The following is a 21924-nucleotide window of genomic DNA, read 5'->3' as shown; positions in this document are numbered from 1 at the left end:
CCATATAGCACTTTTATACACAAATGTACTTTCTGTAGGAAAGAATAATTTCACTGCTGGCGTGCAATTGTGGCTATCTGAATGGCTTGCTTTTTTTTCTTATTACAGGCAATGCAAAGCAGAACTCCTTGGCTTTGTTGGAGGAACATTTCCAGGAGGGGTGAACGTGCAAGGTGTGTGAGACACCAAGGACAGAAGCAAGCACATACATATATATATGAAATAAATACTTGCCCTGATCAAGGTACTCAACTAGCTGAATCAACTTTGGTTTCCGGGACCTCTTCAAGTTGTTGCAAACACAACCACTGTCATGTGGTACATCAACAAGCAAGGGGGAGCCAGGTCATACCCCTTTTGCAGGCTAGCCATGTTAGCTTGGGATATTGCTTCACAATACAGTCTCGCTCTGTAGACATGGAAACTAGATCAGGTGGTCTTCCAGGATTTAATCCATCTGTAGGGAGTTTCTCAAGTAGACCTGTTTGCCTTCTCTCTGAACAATCAGCTGGTGAGAATTTGATCCAGAGCTCCATGCAAAAAGGCCTGGAAGGCAGACTCTTTTCTTTTTCCTTGAACAGGAATGTTGCTGTATGCTCTTCCACCCTTTCCACTCGTATCCAGGCTTCTTCTGAAGATTCAGAAGGAATCCCCCAAGATCATTGTGGTGACTACCACTGGCCCTGGCAACAGTGGTTCTGCCTTCTTTTGGAAATGGCCAAGGACAATTGCCACAAGTTTCCTTACAGGATAGATTTACTCACACAAAATGAGGGGCCTTTGATGCACCCTGACACAAGAAACTTCAGTTTGACTGCTTTATGATAGGGTCTTAATTCTCTTTAGGCACCTGTTTATTGAAGATTTGCAACAGGGTACTAATGGGGGTAAGAAAGCCTGCTACTAGACAGTCGTGTATTAGGAAGCAGCAGCATTAGAAGTAAACAGGCTTCTAGAAGAAAGTCATCTAAGCGGTACCCCCAGACCAGAGAGAGTCTAGAACTTACTCAGGATTCTTTTTAATGCTTCAGAAAACTGGGGACTTGAGACCAACGTTGGATCTCAGTATTCTGAACAAGTCAGTTAAGTACACCAAGTTCCAGATGGTCATGGTTCAGTCCATTCTGCCCTTTCTGCTCAAGGACATTTGGATGTGGTTGAAAAATCTTCAGGACGTGTACTATCTTATCAAAATGAGCAGGTGCTCCAGGTAATACCTGCACTTCTGGCTGGGAACCAGTCATTGCCAATTCAGAGCTCTGGCTTTTGGTCTCACCACAGCCCCCAGATGTTCACCAAATGTATGGCATTATTAGCAGCTCACTTGAGGATACAGGGATTCCGGGTGTTTCAGTATTTGAACAACTGGCTCATAACTGCTCCAACCAGGCATCGTTTGATCAAAGCATGAGATTGTGTACTCCAGTTATGCCCTCACCTCAGAATTACTCTTAATTACAAGAAATCTCAACTTGAGCAAACTCAGATATCGGATTTCATTGAAGCCTTGTTCAATATGGTATCAATGACAGCCTCTGCCCCTCTATCAAAGTTTTAAACCATTCAATTCCAGGTCAAAAAGATAATTCAAAGTTCTGTTTCAGCTCGCCTGATCCTTCAAGCAGTGGGGTGAATGTCTGCTGTGAGACTTTTGATTCCACTAGCAAAGTATCACATGAGAATTCTTCAAAGGACCCTAGTGACTTAATGGTCCATTCATCATTCACACTTATCCACCCAAATCAAAATAACTCAAACCTGCAAGAATTACCTCCTATGGTGGATATACTCTCATCGGATAATGCAAGGTTTACCCCTTCATTTTCTGTCAGCCCAAGGACATAGTTACCACTGATGCTTCCCAGATAGCGTGGTGGTGGGGCATTTCTTGGGAAAGACGGTCCAAGGCACATGGCCCCTCGAAGAAGCCAACACTCATATAAATGTCCTGAAGATGAGCTGTCATCCTAGCATTGTAGGCGTTTCAAGACTCTGTTCCCTCCAGAACTATTATGATTCAGACTGTCAATATGTCAGTGGTCTGGTACATCAACAAACAAGGAGGAACTAAGTCTTACCCCCCTGTGTTGCGAAGCTATGAGTGTGTGGCAGTGGGTGATCTCATCTAGTCGGCTTCTGATAGCAATGCACATTCCAGGGCAATCCAATATGATAGACAAGTTAAGCAAGTCCATTCTAATGCCTCATGAGTGGTTACTCAACATGAAAGTTGTGGGAGAGATTTTCTGTCGATGGAGCCAACCTTGCTGTGACCTCTTCGCATCTTCCCTCAAGTGCAGCAAGTTTTTTGCCCTGATCTCCACAACGGGAAATCACTGAGGGACTCTCTTCCATGATTGCCCCCCCCCTTCTCTGCGCCTACCCCTAGTACCTCTAATTCTCAAATTTCTTCAGAAAGCATTTCGATTGAATAGCACAGTTATCCTTGTTGCCCCTTACTGGCCTTGTCAGGTTTGTTTTCCTTTTCTTTGGCCTCGTCTACTTCACCTGCCATGGATTCTGGATCCAACTCCAGACCTTCTGTCTCACCCAACAGATGTAACATCCGGACATTCTAGGCCTAAGGTTGACCACATAGTTTCTACTTACGTTGATAGCCCAGACTCTCCTCCCCTGTCTCTCGCATTCTTTTATCCTCCCACAAACCTTCCACGAGAAAATTTGACAGAAGTAAATGGAAAAGATGTGTTTTTTGGGCACAGCAAAAAGACATTGATCCTTTTTCAGCACTGGTTCCTAAAGTTCTTGAATTTTTAACTGCAATTTTCAGTGAAGGTGCTAGCTCTTCTACTGTTAGTACAGTTGGCATCCATTTCCAGTTTTCATATAGGAATAAATAATTCTTCTCTGGCTTCTTCCAAATTTTGTAAAGCATTTCTAAGGGGAGTTTTTCTTAAGACTTCCATTAAAAGATCACATTTGTCCTTGGGATTTAAGTATTGTTTTGCAGTCATTGATACAATGTCTTTTTGAACCATCAGATAAGTGTGAACTAAAATTTTTTGACCTGGAAAACTTTTTAGTAGCCATTACCTATGCTAGACGTTTTACAACTCAAGCGCCATCTTCTAAGCCTCCTTATTTGATTTTTCAAAAGGACAGGGTATCCCTTACAAACCAACCCCTCCTTTCATCCTATGGTGGTGTCAGAATCCAACATATTAATCAGGTTATCAAACTTCCAGTTTTCTTTCCAAATTTCTCAAATAAAGGTGAGTATATATGTTTCACCTTTTGAATGTTTACAGACAATTGTGGTTTTATCTTCATAGAATCAAAATTTTCAGGAAATGAGAACAGTTATTTCTTTTTCAGAGTCAAAACTAGGAAAATAAGTTTCTAAAGTGACTTTAGCTAAATGGCTAACTATGATTGTATTACCTTTCTTTACAAATAATTGGACTCATCTTTACCAAAACCACCAAAACCTCATTCTACCAGGTCTATGGCTACTTCGGCTTTTTTATCTAGATCTTGGTTGGATATTTGTGGAGCCACAACTTGGGCTAATCCTCATACCTTTATTGCTCATTATATATTGTATTTGGTCTCCAGGGGCAGAGCGACATTTGGATCAGCGGTGCTCAGGGATAACCTTTAGTGTCCTCCTGGGATTTAGGTAGGTGGGGACTCTGTTCCATTTGTCGAGGAACGAATGAAAATGACAGCATCAGATAAAGTTCTGTACTCACCATAACATTCCATCTGTGTTGTTGATATACATTCTTCCTCAAATGCCCTCCCTCCAGCCCCCTACCAGTTTGACTTGTGGAAGGATTGAGAGATGCTGAAGAAACCAACATTCCTTTGTTTGAGCACCAGGTGATATTATTTCATCTTCTTTTGTTGTACAAGTTTAAAGGGCAGCAAACCAGATCTGAAGTATGTTAGGGGACTAGTGCATTGTGGGTAAGGGAGTAGCTCGAGACTTGCAGTGTTCTGTGAGCTGGAAAAAGCAGCCAAATCGGATCCAAAGCCATTTGTTACACTAATGGAATGTTATGGTGAGTGCATAACTTTTTTTTTTTTTTTTTTTTTTTATATCCTTGATAATGTTATTGATGTGAGGACTGGTGATTGTGATACAGTTTTAGAAGAAAATGAAATGACAGTTTAAATGCAGTCATTTTTTTTACTGGTGTCACTGATGCCATCACTTCTGAAGTTGATTCCTGAAAATTTTAAACTGTAGCTGTATTATGTGATGTCATAAATTTAGTTTATATTATAGGTAGTTGTAAGTTTTTATATTTTTTAATAGATTGGGTTTTAACAAAGTGTTTTTTTAATAGGAAATGTGATGAAGTTAAACAGCAAGAAGTTAATGGAATTTTGTATTCTGATGAAAGTATTTGATACATAGTGTGCATAATTACTGGTGTTTGGCATAATTTTTTTGACTGTCAGTGATTATTCATTGAGTTTGTCTGTGGTGCTGTTATGGTAAAGTTTACTTACACAACTGAATGTTTAGTTTTCATCATATTCCTAATATTGAGTTACTTGGCAATAGTTCCTGGGTTACGTTTACTGCTGACAAAATTTTTATTTATTTTATTTAACATTTGTTGACCGGGAATGTCCGACTAGGTTCCACAGAGCCTGTTTTCAGCGGAGGCCCGGGGAGAAATGCTCCAGATGCATGTTTTTGGAATGTGGGAGGAAACCGGAGTACCCGGAGGAAAGCCACGCGAACACAGGGAGAACATGCAAACTCCAAACAGAAGGCACCCCAGCTGAGAATCGAACCGGAGAACCTCTTGCTGTGAGGCGACAACGTTAACCGCTGCACCACTGTGCTGCCCAAAATACAAAATGGAAGTCCTGTGAATCTTTATATTCCTAAAAGCATATTAAATATACATAAAGTAGGTTTTTGGCATATATTTGTCTGCTCAAAAGCCCGTTTTGAAACTGGTACTAAAAAAATTAGCATTTGGCATACTTGAAAGCTTACTTAGTCAGCATAGACGTGTAGAAATTTGTTGTGGATTTTCCCAGTTTCTCAGTGACAGTGTGGTTGATTTGCACTACACATGTAGTCTGTTTTGCATCTCTTGCTTCTCACAAGCCGTACGACCCATAATATTACAAGAATTAGCCGCTTTAAGTGATGCTATCTGGAAAAAATACCAAATTAAATTTTTGTACTCATGTCATCAGTTTCTGAATAAGTGATGCCAGCTGGTGTCTAGAATAGGTTAACAATGAACATATTGCTCTCTTCAGAGCCATTTTGACCCCAACTTGCTAATCCATGTATAGTTCAAATTCTCATTAAGGATCATGCAGTTCAAGTTTACAGTCTTTTGATGCAGTTTTTCAGTAACTTGAGCATATGTAGTCTCTCTCTAGTAAGACTTGCTGTTGTAAAGAACAAATGTCTAATAAATGGCTTTCTTCGTCTAGTCTGGCAGTAATTATTTTTCTGAGTTCTTTTATTTTACCTTTAAAAAAAATGAGAGAATAAAACACCTCTATGGTATGGCTTCTTCCTCAGCAGCATATATAAGCACAGAATGCCAAACCTCCTCAACCATTTCGGATAGAAAGAAGTCAGTATTTTAGAGCTTCCCTTGAGTTATATTTTAAAAGAAAATCTGTGTGGCTTCTTGAGTAAAATTCAGTGCAGTATTGATTGACACCCAGAGGTGCAATCACTAAGTTTGTGGTGGACAGTAAAACAGAAGCTGTTAAATTTCACTATTGAGTTGATGTTCATCGTGCATACATAAGTCATAACAGATGGGTTCTCCTGCCGTCAGGCGGGTCCTCGGTCGGCCGAATTCCAAAGTCTAGGTCCGGCGTCGGTTGTCGTCGCCTCTTCCCTGACGTCAGTGCGACAGGGGTATAAAGGAACCAGCCGACGCCATTTTCTTCAGTCTTTCTTGCCGTGCGGTGCCCGAAGCAGAAGTAGTTCGCAAGTGCCAGTTGGCCAGCTCCTGACATTACGAAAATTTGGAAACCGAAGTCTTCTTAAAAGCTAAGTACCCCATTGGGGAAACTTTTCTTGCCTCTGACTGATGTCAGACAAAGTTAATTGCATTTCTTGTGGGAAGCAAATACCGCATAAGGATTTCCATTCCCTCTGTATACCTTGTTTAGGCCCAGACCACGACGTCTCGGTCTGTCGCTTTTGTGCTACATTCAACAAACGCACTATTAAGCGTCGGGCGGAGTTTGCCCAGCATTATTTTGGGAAAGCATTTAACTATACTATGGTCGTCTGATACTCCGAACGCAAAGACAAGGACCGACACATGAGGTCCGCGGCCTCTACAGACACCACACCAAAGCCGACTACACGTGGTCCGGTTCTCAGCGAGGCGCCTACGCAGCCCCTGATTACCGACGACACATCTTTGACGGTGTTTCCTGTGCCCGAGGTCGCAGGCTTCTCGGCCCACACCCCGACTACAGATACCGGAGCCACTCTTGGCATTGAAACAGAATGTGGACAGGTCCACCTCCACTCAAGGTGTCTTCAGACCTTCCTCTTCTTTCTCCATCAAGGCTTTCACAAAGTCTAAAGCTACCATGCACTCTAAGAGACCAGCTACACAGGGCCCATCTCCAGGCCCCATGCCTAAGAGACAGATGCTTAAAATGGCTGAGGATTTAATTACTCTAATTGGAGGTTCTCAGCCCCCACCGGACAAAAGGCCCAGAGTGGAGGAAGATTCCCCCTCCTCTGATCAGGGCTCCATTATTTCAGAGCACAATGATGATCAGGAACAGTCTTACTCCTTTTGAAGACTCTGATGTGGAGGAGTCCATCCCTTCTGTATTCCCCCCTGAGGATTACTCATTTGGGGAAACTTTGCATACCTTAAGGGAGCACTTCCACTGGGAAGGCCAGGATTATTCAGATTCCAAGAAAAGGCTCAGGGAATTTCTCTTGTTACCCCAGCACAGGCCTCTGGCTATACCTCCTGTCTTCATCATCCTAGATGATGTTTACTCGGAGGCCTGCCTTAACCCGGACTCTCTACCTCCAGCTCCAGTTAAGCCTGACAGGTACTACAGGGTTCCTGACTCACACCAATTTCTATACAAAAGCCATGCTGCTGACCCAGAAACCATCTCACAGGGCCCCAAGGGAGTTAAGGCCTCCATTGCCAAAAATCCATTGCCTTCCGAGAGAGATTCCAGATCCTTAGAAAGGTGGGGAAAAACGGTATATACCTCGGCTACCTTATCCATGAGGGCCTTAAACTGTCAGTTTCATATGCTAAAATACCAACAGTTTTTGTTATCACAATTTAAAAGTAAAATGTCACAACTTGAACAACCAGACTTGGAGTTGCAGGATTTGATGCATAGTGCAGAACAAGTGGGTAAATATACCTTACAGTGTGGTTTTGATGCTCTAGAGGCCTCATGTAGAGCTGCTGTTACAGGATCAGTCATACGTGTAGGCATACCTGGCTCAAGGAACAAGCCTTACCTGATCTTGTTAAAGCTAAATTACTAGACGCCCCTCTTCAAAAGGATGTACTATTTGGTACTAATGCTGAGGAAGTATTACGGAAAATGGAGGAAAAGGCTAAATCAATGCAAACTGTTAATGAATTTCTACAAGTTCAACCCCCACGTTTTAGTAGAAATTGGCCTTCCAAAAACTGGTCCTTGTCTGCCACAGACAGACCCCAAAGAGGCAGATACAGGCGCCCGAGGGGCAGAGGACAATTCCAATGATCGTATAGAGGCAGACAATGGCAAGCTCCTACACAAAGAGGTGATGAGGACAACTCGCAATCTTTCAGAAAGCAAACTCAATGACTTTCCCCTTTGCATGCCAACCAGGTCTCAAATGGCAGCCCCCTTAGGAGGAAAGCTGGCATTATTCTCAAAAAATTGGCATGTTGTCACAAAGGACAAATGGATCCTGGACATTATAAACAGAGGCTACAAATTCCATTTTCACACCCTTCCAAAAATGAGAGGCATGCCAAACCTGCCACACAATCAAAGGGCAGAGGCACAAAGGCAAATTTCAGATCTCATAAACATGAAAGCTATTCAAGAGGTACCTACGCATCTAACAAGGTCAAGGTTTTATTCCAGGCTATTTCTGGTGCCAAGGAAGGGAAAAGATTGGAGACCTGTTTTGGATCTATCCATCCTAAACACATTTCTACTCATACCAAAATTCAAGATGCTCACTCTACAGCAACTTCTTCCAGTGCTGGGCAAGGAGTCTTGGCTGGTAACATTGGACCTCAAGGAGGCATACCTGCATGTCCCAATCAGACAAAATTGCAGAAGGTACCTCAGATTTCTTGCAGGTTCAACCCATTATCAATTCTCTGCATTGCCCTTTGGCTTATCTACTGCGCCCAGAGTATTCACGAAATGCTTGGCATCAGTAATTGCCTACTGCAGACTTCAAGGGATACAAATATACCCCTATTAGGACGACTGCCTGATCCAAGCGGACAGCAAGCACATTCTTCTGAAATATCTGGCTTATGTAATAATGTTATTGAACTCTCTGGGATACACAGTCAAAAAGAAATCAAGGCTAATACCCTCTCTGAAGATAATTTTCCTGGGTGCCAATTTGGACACAAACACACAGATTGCCTACCTCACACCAGAGAAGCAGGGGCAACTAATTCAATACTTCAGAACACTAGCAAATTGCACCAGGCTGACTGCAAGGAAAATCCTGCAGGCTCTGGGATTCATGGCATCTTGCATCTTACTAATCCCATGTGCAAAGCTGCATATGAGGAAACCACAATGGTACCTGAAAAACATATGGTCTCAACACAGCCACAGTTTGGAAACAATAATACCACTAATTCCATGTCTGCAAAAGGAATTTCTGTGGTGGGCTCAAGCATGTCAAACAAACACAGGTCTTCCATTCAGCAAGCCTCAAGCAAATCAAGTCATCACAACAGACGCCTCGGACTACGCCTGGGGCGACATGACAGACCGGTGCATTCAGGGCAAATGGTCCCAAAAAGAAAAGCACCTTCACATCAATCAAAAAGAAATGCTAGCAGTAATAAATGCTATTATAGCTTTCAAGGACCTTCTACAACCAGGTCAACTATTGATAAAAACTGACAACACCACAGTTATGTGGTATATAAACAAACAGGGAGGAACACATTCTTACCCCCTATGCAGACTGGCCATGTCACTTTGGAACATGGCCATGGACTTACAAATGGAACTACAAGCACAGTACTTGCCAGGCAAGGAAAACACGCTGGCAGACAACCTAAGCAGGAATATGACAGATCCACACGAATGGAAATTGCATCCAAAAGTTTTTACAGAAATAATCCAAGAATGGGGAAGGCCAGACATAGATCTGTTTGCCTCCCACAAGAATCATCAGTCGACAAAATTCTGCTCAAGGATCTTTCATCCAAAGGCCTGGAGAGTGGACGCTCTTTCCTTCAGTTGGACATCAATGACAGTTTATGCCTTCCCTCCTCTTCCTCTGCTGCCCAAAGTTCTATTAAAGACCAAAGCAGACATACCAAAGATGATCCTCATTGCTCCGGACTGGCCAAGGCAACACTGGTACCCACTCCTGAGGAGCCTGACGCATTCCCCACCATGGACCCTGCCTCTAATGCCTCTTCTTCTGACTCAGCACAGTTTCAAAACTCTGCACAGCCAGCTAAAAACACTCAATCTAGCCGCATGGAAGATTCCTTAGCATCACAACAGGCCCTACTCTCCAAGGAGGTGCAGGATGTCATTTTGGAGGCCAGAAGGTCATCAACTAGAAAAGCTTACTCCGCAAAATGGAAACTTTTTTGTGTCTGGAATGAGAAAAAGGGCCAGGATCCTGGAAAACTGAATTTACCTCAAATACTACAATATTTGGCTGAACTGCTAAGCAGTGGACTTTCTTTCTCCTCCATCAAAATCCATGCCTCAGCCATTTCTGCAGAATACAACACTGATCCACCTTTATTCTCTCACCCTCTCTTAAGACAGTTCCTCAGAGGGGCTAAGAATTTAAGGCCTCCAAGGAAACAACCATTACCTGCTTGGGATCTTAATTTCATTCTGGAAAAACTGACCTTGCCTCCCTTTGAGCCAGCTGCCTCATCAGATTTGCAATATTTGTCCTGGAAAACGGCTTTCCTTCTGGCTATCACCTCAGCTCGTAGAGTTTCAGAACTACAGGCTCTCATGGCTGTCCAGTCTTTTATCATCTTCCATCAGGACAGAGTTTCCTTATGAACCAACCAGTCCTTTATGCCTAAAGTGGTATCCAGGGTAGCTTTAAATCAGGCCATACATTTACCTACTTTTTATCCTAATCCTCAAAACAAAGGGGAGAGATTAATACATTCCTTGGACATCCACAGACAACTGCATTATTATTTGGACAGAACAAAGCCTTTCAGAAAATCAGAACAGCTCTTTGTGGCCTATGCGGTAGGAGCTCAAGGGAAGCCAATTTCCAAACAGACAATCTCAAAATGGATAGCCCACTGCATACGCTTTTGCTATTCCTTTCATGGCAAAACTATTCCTACAGGCATTAGAACTCATTCCACCAGGGCCACAGCCACCTCTGCAGCCTTCCTCAGAGGAGTTCCTACCAAGGATATTTTGGAAGCAGCCACTTGGAGTTCTGTGCATACCTTCTCCAAGCACTACAACCTACCATTATACTCCAAATCTAGAGCAGGCTTTGCCACTGCAGTCTTGCAGGGCATTTTGGCTCCTCCTAGTTCCACCTAGTGCCTACCACCCCTTTCTTAGCTTTGGGATTCTACCCATCTGTTATGACTGCAGCTGTATGCACGATGAACATAGTACAGTTTTGTACCTACCATAAATGTAGATGTTCGAGTGCTAATACAGCTGCAGTCCAGGTTTCCCTCCCTCCTTCCCCTCTTGGGACAGGCCTATAGGCTAATAAATCCTCTTACAACCTGATTGGGGTTTTCATTTATGATGTATTTGCTTGCAACTACTGTATTTTGATTATATTGCACTGCATTATCACACAAATTTATGTATTGCCTACCTTCTGGGGGCACCTGACATCTGGGGCAAGAAAAACTGAAGAAAATGGTGTTGGCTGGTTCCTTTATACCCCTGTCGCATTGACGTCAGGGAAGAGGCGACGACAACCGATGCCGGACCTAGACTTTGGAATTCGGCCGACCGAGGACCCGCCTGATGGCAGGAGAACCCATCTGTTATGACTGCAGCTGTATTAGCACTCGAACATCTACATTTATGGTAGGTACAAAACTGTACTTTTAGCAGGGTAGCAAAGCATACTTGCACCACAACCCCTGCTTAACAACTCTGAAGTTACTACTTTTGAGAAAAGTGCATTCTCCAAGAGATTTTAATTTCGGTCTTTGAGGGGTGGGGTGTTCTTGCAGACTTCTAGCAGTTTGATTGTAGCTTTCCCATTGTGAAAACTGAGAAATCATTGAAAAGCCAATACAAGTTATTGATTTGGGTAGAGTTCAGTTACTGGCTAGTAATTACACTGCCTGGATGACAATAATGAAATAATTCTGAGAAACGGCTAGAAAAGATGAATAAGCACGGACTGGGAAGAACCTGATAGCAAACAGCAGTTCAGGTTTCAACTTCAGCACAGGAGATTGTTTCTAGTAATTTCGAGGAGAAACAAATCAACCGCACTACACTCCGCCAGTATCCTGCTTATTTTAAAAAGTCAAATGACAAAAAGGCTGGAAGAAATAGAAGCTGTAAGTAGTTATTCAGAAATCAGAGGGTAAAATGAAGGAAAGGCTGAGTGAGCACAAGGTTTCTCAAAAAGAGCAGTTTCCAAAAGTAGTGGAATTAGAAGACAGAGTGCACATATACCAAACATATTGGAAGGAATAAATAGTATTAATGCTATGCAAGTACAAATGAGCAACTGGATTGGTATTCCATAGTGTGATTTGTTAATTGAGAAGGCACACTGTGTATTTTCTAAATCTGGCCATGGAAAATTATTCAAGATGTTCATTAGTAAGTATGCAGTCATATCTGCAGAAAGAGCTTTTCCTGAGAAAACTGTGAGGAAAAGTATTACAAATGTATGACACAAACAATGATCCCCATGATATAGATGCATAAAGCCTGTACTGCATTTCAGATAATGCACACAGGAGAGGATGGGAGTGAGCTGACAATGTCTGCTCACCCATGCTGGAGGAGGGAAAGAGGCAGAATGTGTGCACTGCAGTAGCAGTGTTAAGAGCCTGGCAAGCTGTGTGCTGCAGGTAGTATCCATCTTGTTTGAGGTGCTGAGCATATGTAAAAGCGAGTATGCACCTCTCAAAGCAGCAAGTACAGAACTTGCAAGGTTGCCACTGGGTGCTTCTGTACCAGTGTCCCCAATCTCCTCACTGGGTCTGGATGCAAGTTGGATTGATCCTGGTGGAGATTAAGGCAGGTCCGATAGACCCAGTGAGGTAGAAGAGGATATAGTGGTAGCTGACAGTCAGATGTGAGGAGGAAAAAAAATTGGGTCCACCATAGCTTTTGAGGAAAATGATTATTTACTGTCCACCAGGCACAGGAGAAGTGTTTATTCTGGTAGTTGGGGGATGTCATTAAGCAGGTATGGGACTCAAGTTGCTATATCCAGTTGTCTTCAGAATATTTCTTCCTGAAGGACTAAAGATGTTTTTGAATGCCAAATAGACTATGTAGAAAATGAAGTTTAGCAAACAGAGTGAGCTGGCAAGCTGAAGGGGGGAGTCTTTGTCATTCTTCTGACGATAACAGAGTTGATAGGGAGACTCTGCCAGTGAAACCTTTTCCATCGTTCCAAAGGAAAGTGCTTGAATGACAAAAAAAATTCTGATGGTACTAGAAGAATCAGCGGTATCTTGGACTTGAACAAGGCTCCAGTGTTGGGAGGTAGATATTATCAGGAAGATGGTCAACAACAGTGTGAAATTGCTGAATAAATGGGATAGTTGTAAAGCATTGTTGCTTTTAGATGTAGTTTAAACAAGTGAATTGTTCCACAAGAAGTGGTAGCTGAATAAGACTGGAAATTTGACTGTGTTTAACTGGTGGGAGGACTGTAAAGCATAAACCTCACTTTGTCCTTAATGTTTAGGACGACACTGAAGGGACTTGAGTAAATGTAAGCAAAAAGTGTTTGTTGTACTAAATGTAATTATGTAAATTGCTTTTTGTATTGTAGAGCAGTTCTGCATAGTACGCATTCAGGCGTATTTTTAGTTTGAGGTGGGGGGTATTAACAGCAACCACTTTATGTGCTAGTGATAATGTAGGAAAGTATTTATTTATTGTAATGCATCCAGACTTTACACTATAACAGGATAAGAAAAGCTAGAAAAAAGCAAGTTAAATTATGTTGTAGTCTTAGGCTGCTGAGGGATGTAAAAATGTACTGACCCATTTTATATGTAGAATTGAAAGATAATGATTTTACCTGTTCTTATATTGGTGGATGTTTAGATTAATGTCCTTAGGTAATCTGTAAACAAGGATTTTTTTAAACAAATAGGCTTGTATAACAAGAGAAAATGAAGAAAAAGCATAAACAAATGGTAGTTCTTTTTGTCATGTGTCTTCTTCAAATTTATACAGACCACACAACACTTTATGTACTACGTAAACAAGCAAGGAGGCACCGAGTCTTGCCACCTCTTCAGATTAGCTTTGACTGCTTGGAATACAGCCATTCATCACAAAAGCTTTCTTCAATCTGTGTACAATCCATGAGAAAGGAATACTGTGGCAGACCTTTTGAGCAGACCCAGAGGAGAACTAATTAAGTGGATGCTAAACAGAGAGGCCGATCAGTAGGGTACTCCAGAGGTAGATCTTTTTACCTTCACATACAGCAGGCATCTCAGGCTGTTCGAGGCTGCCATGCACTTGGGCTTGGATAATGGATTTCATGTCCTCCTCTTGGAAGGGAAAGTTTCTCTTATGCTTTCCCTCCACTTTCTCTGATTCTCAAAGTCCTTTTCAAAATCGTGAAGGAAAAGCCAAAGAGCTTGTTGGTGACTCCCTTTTGACCCAGTCAGCATTGGTTCCCACAACTCTTCTGTTTGCCTGGGCCAATCATAAGTTACATCACAAGGTTGACTTGCTCACACAGAACAAATGTCTAATTCATCCCAATCTACAGACCTTGAATCTGACACTCTTGCTGATATAATTTTAATCTTTTAGGCACTACACTTTTATAAGGAACTGTTTGAGGTTTCACGGGAGGCTGGAAAACCAACTGCAAAGACATATCATGTTTCTAAATGAAAATGATTTAACTATGCTACCACGAAAATAATTGGGACCCTTTTCAACTAGATATTCCTAATTGTGTTTGCTTGGGTGATCTTTTCAGTCCTGGGCTGGCATTCCCTTCTGTTAATACATCTATTTCTTCCTGCCTGTCTCTGGATCTACCCCTTCTCTATTTGAAGTCCAACAGTTTTCTGAAAGACTTCCTATACATTAATATAAGGTTTTATCCTGATTCAACTTGTTTTACTGAGCTGCATTTCCAGTACTGGTTTATTCCAATTTGCTTCCTTCTGCTGTGCTGCCTTTTTAATGAGATCCTATACATCAGACCACTTAGGAGCACTGTTCCCCCTTCTTGGTTTTTGAAATGTGTCCTGGAAAAGCTTATCCCATCTCCTTTTGAGTCTGCCACATCTGTGTCTCAAATTTTATACTTGGAAAATGGTATTACTGGAAGCTTTTAACTTTTGCTAAAAAGGTGACAGAACTTCAAGCTTTGATGGCTATTCCACCCTTCCTCATTTTCCATTAGAATAAGGTTACTCCTCAGACTAACCCTTTTCTTTAAGTCTAACAACGAAGTCTCTTGAGTCACAGCATCAGCTTGCTTAGCTTTTTTCCTTCTCAGAATAAGAGAGAGGGTCTTGCATTCCTTAGATGTACATATAAAACTCAGATTTTATTTAGATAAAATTAAGGCTGTCAAAGTCTGACCAGGGTTTTGTATGTTTCCAGTCTCCTGTTTCTAAACAGACTGTTTATTTCAAACTGGATTTCTAAGGCAGTTTCCTTTGTTCTTTCTATGGCAATCAACTTCATCCTCCATTTAAAGCACATTCTACTAGACCTGCATCCTCTTCTGGAGCTTTCTTAAAAGGTATGAATTGGAGCTCCATCTCTGAAGTAGCTACTTGGTCTTCTATTCACACTTTAACAACGTTTACAAGACTGAAATATTCTGTAGGGCTAGAGCTGGGTTTGCAAGTTCCAGGCCAGGCAGTTTTGTACCATAATTCAGCTCTGCCTTCCTACTCTGTATCTTCTTAGACAGCTTTAGAAATCTCCCATTGGTTAGTAATACTGCACCAGTGATCTAAGGAATGAAATAATCCACTTGTGCAAGAGCTTACGGTAACTGTCCGACTGATCAGTGTTACAGTATTACATCCGTCACTCCTTTTCCCGTTTTTGCAGGGCTAATGTGGATTCCTATGATTTTCTCCTCTCCTTTTCGACTTGTGTATATGTATGCAGTTGCCTGTACTGCTGCTTCAACTCCTTGGACTGGGCAAGACTGACCCTTGATAATTTGTGCTCGTATGTCCCTTGTGTATCTATGGCATGAAATGAAGACCCCCCCTAGACTTTGCTATGCTGACCAGACATAGGGATATCCTTGCCTTGGCAGAATATCGCATCAGTGTGTAATACTGCAACATGATCAGTCAGGCATCTGCTGTTAAGGTAAGCTCTTGCAAAACTGTAGTTATGTTTGCAGACTTACTGGTTGTTTATTTTTTCATTAGCATCTGCTTTTAGCTAAAGCAAGGAGCAAAATGGGTGCAAGCAGGGTAGTCATGAGAGGTTCACCCAGTGTGTTTTGAGTAAAATCTATTAGAATCCTTTGGGTTAGGAGTTGGCATAATGGTTAGGGTGTTCACCTTCCAGACACAAAGTACAGAGTTTGGTTCTTATCTTTGAAGGGAAATTGGTAAGGCTTAAAATAGCCTGCAAGGTCATGGGATGCATGGCTAGGCTTAAAAAGGCTCTTGTGGTCATTATCCTAGTAAACACCTATGAACCATGAACTGTATCTTGCCTTCGTAGTTACTAGCTTCCCCATTAGCAAATTTTTTTTTGTTGGAGATAAGTCTCCAGGAGCAAGCAATTCATCCTGAATGGGTTTGAACAGAGTGGTCTAAGAAAAATATACACGATACAATATAATTAACTTTTAATGGGAATTTGAAAGCAGTTTAGTGAAAGTGAAGTTTGAAACTGCGAGAAGTGAATAGTTAATCAAGTAGTTGTCTTTCTAGCAGTTTGAACCTTAATGCATTAATTATATCGCAGCACAATTTACTTTAAGGGTATCCATGCACTTTTTCCTTTAGGTTAAAAGCTGAAGTTTACTGAAAGCAGGAAGTTTAAGTTCATGTCGGGGAGGGCAATAGATAAAGGCTGATAACACATACTGGGAGCACAGGTTCTGACATGTGCGTCAGCATATTTAATTCTAACTTTTGAATAGGTAATATCTAAGGTTGCAGCCATTGATTTGGGGCAACTGCTGCTTTGTACGAGTTTTTTTTTTTATTTTTGTCTCTTGAAGACTTTGATTAAAGCAAAAGGTCTGGGAAATAAGATGCGTTCAAACAAATAAGTGAAATCATATAAGATAAGCTTAGCAGATGTTAACGGATGCATGTATGTTGCAAGTCAGAAACATGTATCCAAAAGTGATGTCTTGTAGAACATGTGGAAGTAATTTTAACAAAATGGCTGCTTTGTCAGTATTAAGTTGGAATGTTAATGTTCATGCATGTTTAGGCAAAAATTAAAGTATTGAATTATATAAGCTTGTCTGTTCATGGGGGAGGCAAAAAGGTCCATCTGACAGATACCCCATCGATGGACAAGGTCCAGAAACACATCCCTATTCAACATGCACTCATGGGATTGAGTCATGAACCTGCTTAGTGTTTGCCATCACATTCTGAGCTGAGGGAATGTAAATAGCCTAGAAGGAAAACCTGCTGACTCTACTGGGCTGTCTCCCAGGCATATAATGCCAGTCTGCAGAGGATTTAGGACTTTGTCCTTCCCTACTTGTTGATGTACCAGTGGACCGTGGTATTGTCTGTGAACCACCTTAAGACCCCTGGTGAAATCCTGGACTTGAAGATTTTGAGGGCAATGATCAAAGCTCTTATTTCCTTTGTTGATATGTTATTTTGTATGAGAGGGGGCCCACACATCCCTGACCTTCCAGTTTCCCCAGAGTTGCCCCTCCCTCCTGTGTCTGACGCATCATTGTGCCAATCCTGGGTGGGTGGAAGTGGTTGAAGGTGTAGGCCTGGATTTCTGGTGACCTGGAAAATCCACCACTCTAACTCCTTTGTCAAACAGGGTAGGAAGGGGACAACAAATTCCAGAAGTTGAGAGTGTTGCTTCCAAACTGTTCTCAAGAACAATTGAAATTTGCTCGTGTAGCCTGGCAAAGGGAAGCATAGGAATAGTTCACGCCATGAACACCAGGAGGTTCAGGAATTCCCTGGCAGTCAGGGATTGAAGTGGTATTAGGTCTTGGAAAAATGAGGTGAGAGACAGGATCTTTTCTGGGGGTAAGCAAGCTATCATTGCGTTTGTCAGGATCCAGCACCCAAGGAAGACATGATCCTGGGAGGGGGTCAGGGAAGATTTTTGGAGGTTTATGGTAAACTCTAGCCCTGTCAGAAGGGGCATTGTGTGGGAAAGATTGTCCAGGAATATTTGTAGTGATGGGGCCTGGAGGAGTAGGTCATCCAAGTATGGAAATACCTGTATGCCCTGCAGTCTGCAGTGGGCTGTAACAGGGGCTAAACATTTTGTGAATACCCTCGGTGCCATAGATAGATCAAAGGGCAAAGCACAGAACTGAAAATAAGAGGAAACCGCACAAACGTGAAGGAATCTCCAGAGCTTTTGGTGAATGGGGTTGTGAAGGTAGGCATCTTTTATGTCCAGGGACAACATGAAGGCTTAGAGAAGAATCCGAGGGAGAAGAGTAGGGTGGGGTCAGCATGCAAAAGGTGGGAACTTTCAGAAAGGTGTTTAAATGGGACTGGTCTAGGATTGGCCATCAAGGGCCAGCCGTTTCTTGGGACCAGAAACATCCTGGAGTAAAATCCTTTTCTCTTTTGATTAGGTGGCACCTCCTTGTTAGTGCCCTGAGAAAGAAGAGAGGACTAGTGGAAGGAATTCCATTTAGTCCTGTGGGGGTAGTGGGATTCCCTTGGAGGTAGGATGGGTTTCCCATGCCATGAAGTAACCTTGGTCGATGATGGAGAGGACCCAAGAGTCCTGGGCAATCCATTTCCAAGCTGGGAGGGAAAGAGATGGGCGAAGAGAAAGGGGGGGGGGGGTAGATGGACCTGGGACCTGGTAGCCACAGACTACCAAGTTTGGCTAGAAAAGACTGTTTGAGAGGGTGTGGAGGAAGCAGACTTAGAAGGAGCCTGTCTTTTAGCATCCCTTTTACTTTTTGGTGGGGTAGATTTAGTTGCCTTCCTAACAAAGGTGGTTCTGGCTTGGTAGTTTCTCTGGAAGTGGGGGACATGAGAGAGAAATGGGTTTTAAATACGGGAATTCCTTCCCCTTTTCCTGAAAAATTTTAAATAGCTCTGCAGCTGCAGTGCCAAATAAGGCCTTGTTGTTCAGAGGGGCATCCATGAGCTTAGTTTTGATATCATCCGATAAGGATTGTAATCTAAGCAATGAATACCTTTTCAGGACAGACCCTGTAGCTGCAGCCCTAGCCGAAACCTCCACTACATCTTAACTACATTTGATGGAGTGCCTAATAACCTGGGAGCAGGAATTAAGGATGTTGAAAAGCCTGGCTTTGTTGGGAGAATCTGGAAGCTGTGACAGGAGTTTCACTGCATTTACCGTAAGAGCCAGGAATATTTGGCCATGTGAGTCTGATAATTCATTGCTCTAAAGGCCAAGGTTGCAAAACTGTACACTTTTCTTCCCCAGCCTCTCCATAACTTTGCTTTCCTTATCAGAGGGAAGCAGGGAGATGGAGGGTAGAAGTTTGGAAGCTTTATTTGCTGCCACTGAAATAGTAGCTGGGTCAGCCGAGGGTGCCTTAAAAAGGAACTTGGCATCCTCAGGCACCTTGTAAAGTCTGTCAGGGCACTTCAGGGCTGGAGGCTGGGAATCTGGGCACTTGGAAGCTGCCGTGAAAGCATCCAAGAAGGCCGGCAGGATTGGAGGGATGGCTGAAGGATTAGGGGAATGTTCTTCGTGTTTCACTGTTGCAGTCATTACATTTGGGTAATCCTGCTGGCAGGTTGCCCTCAGCCGTCCTGAATTCCAAAGTCTTGGGTCCTGCATCAGCTGCTGTTGCCCCTTCCCTGACGTCAGGGGTATAAAAGAAGCAGCCAACGCCATTTTCTTCAGTCTTTCTTGCCATGCGGTGCCTGAAGCAGAAGCAGTTCGCAAGTGCCGGTCGGCCAACTCCTGAGATTTTCGTGTTTGAGTTTCAGATCTGAAGTCTTCAATAAAGCTAAGTACCCCATTGGGGAAACTTTTTTCTTGCTCCAGACCGATGTCAGAAAAAGTTAATAATTGTATTTCTTGTGGAAAGCAAAATTACCTCATAAGGATTTTCATTCTTACTGTATTCCTTACCTAGGCCCTGATCACAATGTTAATGGTTGTCGGTTTTGTGCTAGATTTAACCAACACACTATTAAGCGTCGGTATGATTTTGCTTTAAACTTTTTTGGGCGTCGGTTTAATTATCCTGAAATGTCGTCTGATGCCCATCCGACTACCGGAGTTTACAAAAAACGCAAAGAAAGAGAAAAAGAAAAACAACTGAGGCCCAAAACCGACGAAGCTTCTAAGCCAGTCGCCAGCCTCGCCGGTTCTCAGTGAGGTGCTTTCACAGCCCCTGACGCCTGCTACTTTAGTCGCAGGCCGCTACCGACTCGCACGTGGAGTTGGCCATGCCGCTGGATACTCAAAGTATTGGAGCATCGGACGCTAATCCCTCAGATGGGTCCAGAGCCACTGAGCAGGTACCGGCTTCTGAGGGTGTATTCAGACCTAAACATCTTTACATTAAAACGATTTCAGCATCAAAGGCAAAGACCAAAGCATCTTCTAAAGCAAGGAAACAAACTCAAGAGCCACGTGGGCAGGCCTCTGTGCCCAAAAAACAGATGCTTAAAATGGCCGAAGACTTGATTACCTTGATCAGGGGTTCCCATCCCCCTCCTGATAAGAGGCCCTAGGTAGGACACTGACTATGAATCTTCAGATCAGATTTCTATGTCTTCTGATTTTTCTGATCAGGAATATTCTCTTCCCCCCATAAGGATTCTGATGCTGAAGAATCTATACCTTCAGCATCTCCTCCTGAGGACTATTCTTATGGGGAAACCTTGCATACCATGAGGGAGCATTTCCACTGGGAGAGCCAAGATTTTTCAGAATCTAAAAAGAGGCTCGGGGATTTCCTTTTACTACCTCAGCACAGGCCTCTAGCTATTCCACCTGTTAGACATTGTACATGACGTGTTTTCGGAGTCTAGTCTGACCCCTTACTCCTTACCTCCAGCTCCTGTTGAGCCTTACAGATATTACAGGGTTCCTGACTCACACAAATTTCTTTTTAAAAACCCTGCTGCTGACCCAGAAACTATTTCACAGGGTCCAAAAGGAGTTGAGGCTTCCACTGCAAAAAAACCCAACCCCCTCTGACAGAGATTCAAGGGCACTGGATAGATGAGGAAAAAATGTTACACATCTGCACCTTTGGCTATAAGGGCCTTAAACTGTCAATTTCATATGCTTAAGTATCAGCAACATGTCATGGGATTGCTTAAACAGAAAATGTTGTTAAATTCTGAATGTGCAGAAAACAAGGAAATGCAGGATTTGTTGTATGCAGCAGAACAAGTTGGAAAACATACCTTGCAATGTGGTTTTGATTCTTTGGAGGCCTCCTGCAGGGCCGCAGTTACGGGTTGTGTAATTAGGAGGCATGCTTGGTTAAAGGAACAAAATCTGCCGGATCATGTTAAAGTTAAATTACTAGATGCACCTTTACAGCATGATACTTTGTTTGGTGTTAAGGCAGAAGAGGTGTTAAATAAAATGGAGGACAAAGCTAAATCTATGCAAACTGTCAAAGAATTTTTACAAGTACAGCCATCCAGGTTTAGTAGACACTGGCCTACAAAAAATTGGTCCTTTCCCGTGTCAGACAGACCTCAAAAGGGCAGATCCCAGGTGCAAGGTTCTTATAGGCCCAAGCAGTGAGGTGCTTCTACCTCCAAAGCTGGAGAAGATAGAACACAAACATACAGAAAACAGTCCCAATGACTTCCCCCTGCCTGCACCAAGCACTTATCTTCTGGCAGCACCCTTGGGGGGAAAATTAGCACTTTTTTGCTCAAAATTGGCACATCATAACCCAGGACAAGTGGATTCTAAACATAGTGTCACAGGGATACAAGTTCCATTTCCATACTATGCCAAAGGCAAACGGCTGGCCAGATCTGCCAAAAAATCAGTGGGCAGAGGCACAAAAACAAGTCTCATCCCACATGGACATGGGGGCCATTCAACAAGTACCAGAGCAAAGAGCAGGGACAAGGATTTTACTCAGGACTGTTCTTAGTACCCAGAAAGGACAAGGTCTGGAGGCCGATACTGGACCTATCTATTCTGAACACTTTCCTGGAAATTCCAAAATTCAAAATGTTGACTTTAGAGCAGCTTCCGCCCATGTTGTTTAAGAATGCTTGGCTTATGACTTTAGACCTAAGAGGCATTGCCTGTATGTTCCAATCAGACAGTCATGCAGACGATACCCAAGATTCAAGGCTGGTTCAATGCATTACCAATTCTCTGCACTGCCCTTTGGCTTATCTACTGCACCCA

At 42.7% G+C, this 21924-nt stretch overlaps 1 protein-coding gene across 1 annotated transcript in view; it reads left to right on the top strand.

The window, feature by feature from the left end:
* The window catches only part of STK38 (serine/threonine kinase 38), a 1097533-nt gene that overhangs the window by 219395 nt on the left and 856214 nt on the right, over window positions 1-21924 (top strand). The window lies entirely within an intron of this gene.

Source organism: Protopterus annectens, chromosome 7.part0 (assembly GCF_019279795.1).
Source record: "Protopterus annectens isolate FY-2018-M chromosome 7.part0, PAN1.0, whole genome shotgun sequence".
In the NCBI taxonomy this organism is placed as follows: Eukaryota; Metazoa; Chordata; order Ceratodontiformes; family Protopteridae; genus Protopterus; species Protopterus annectens.
The sequence above is the reverse complement of the archived record's forward strand: the minus strand, read 5'-3'. Positions and strand labels throughout refer to the sequence as shown.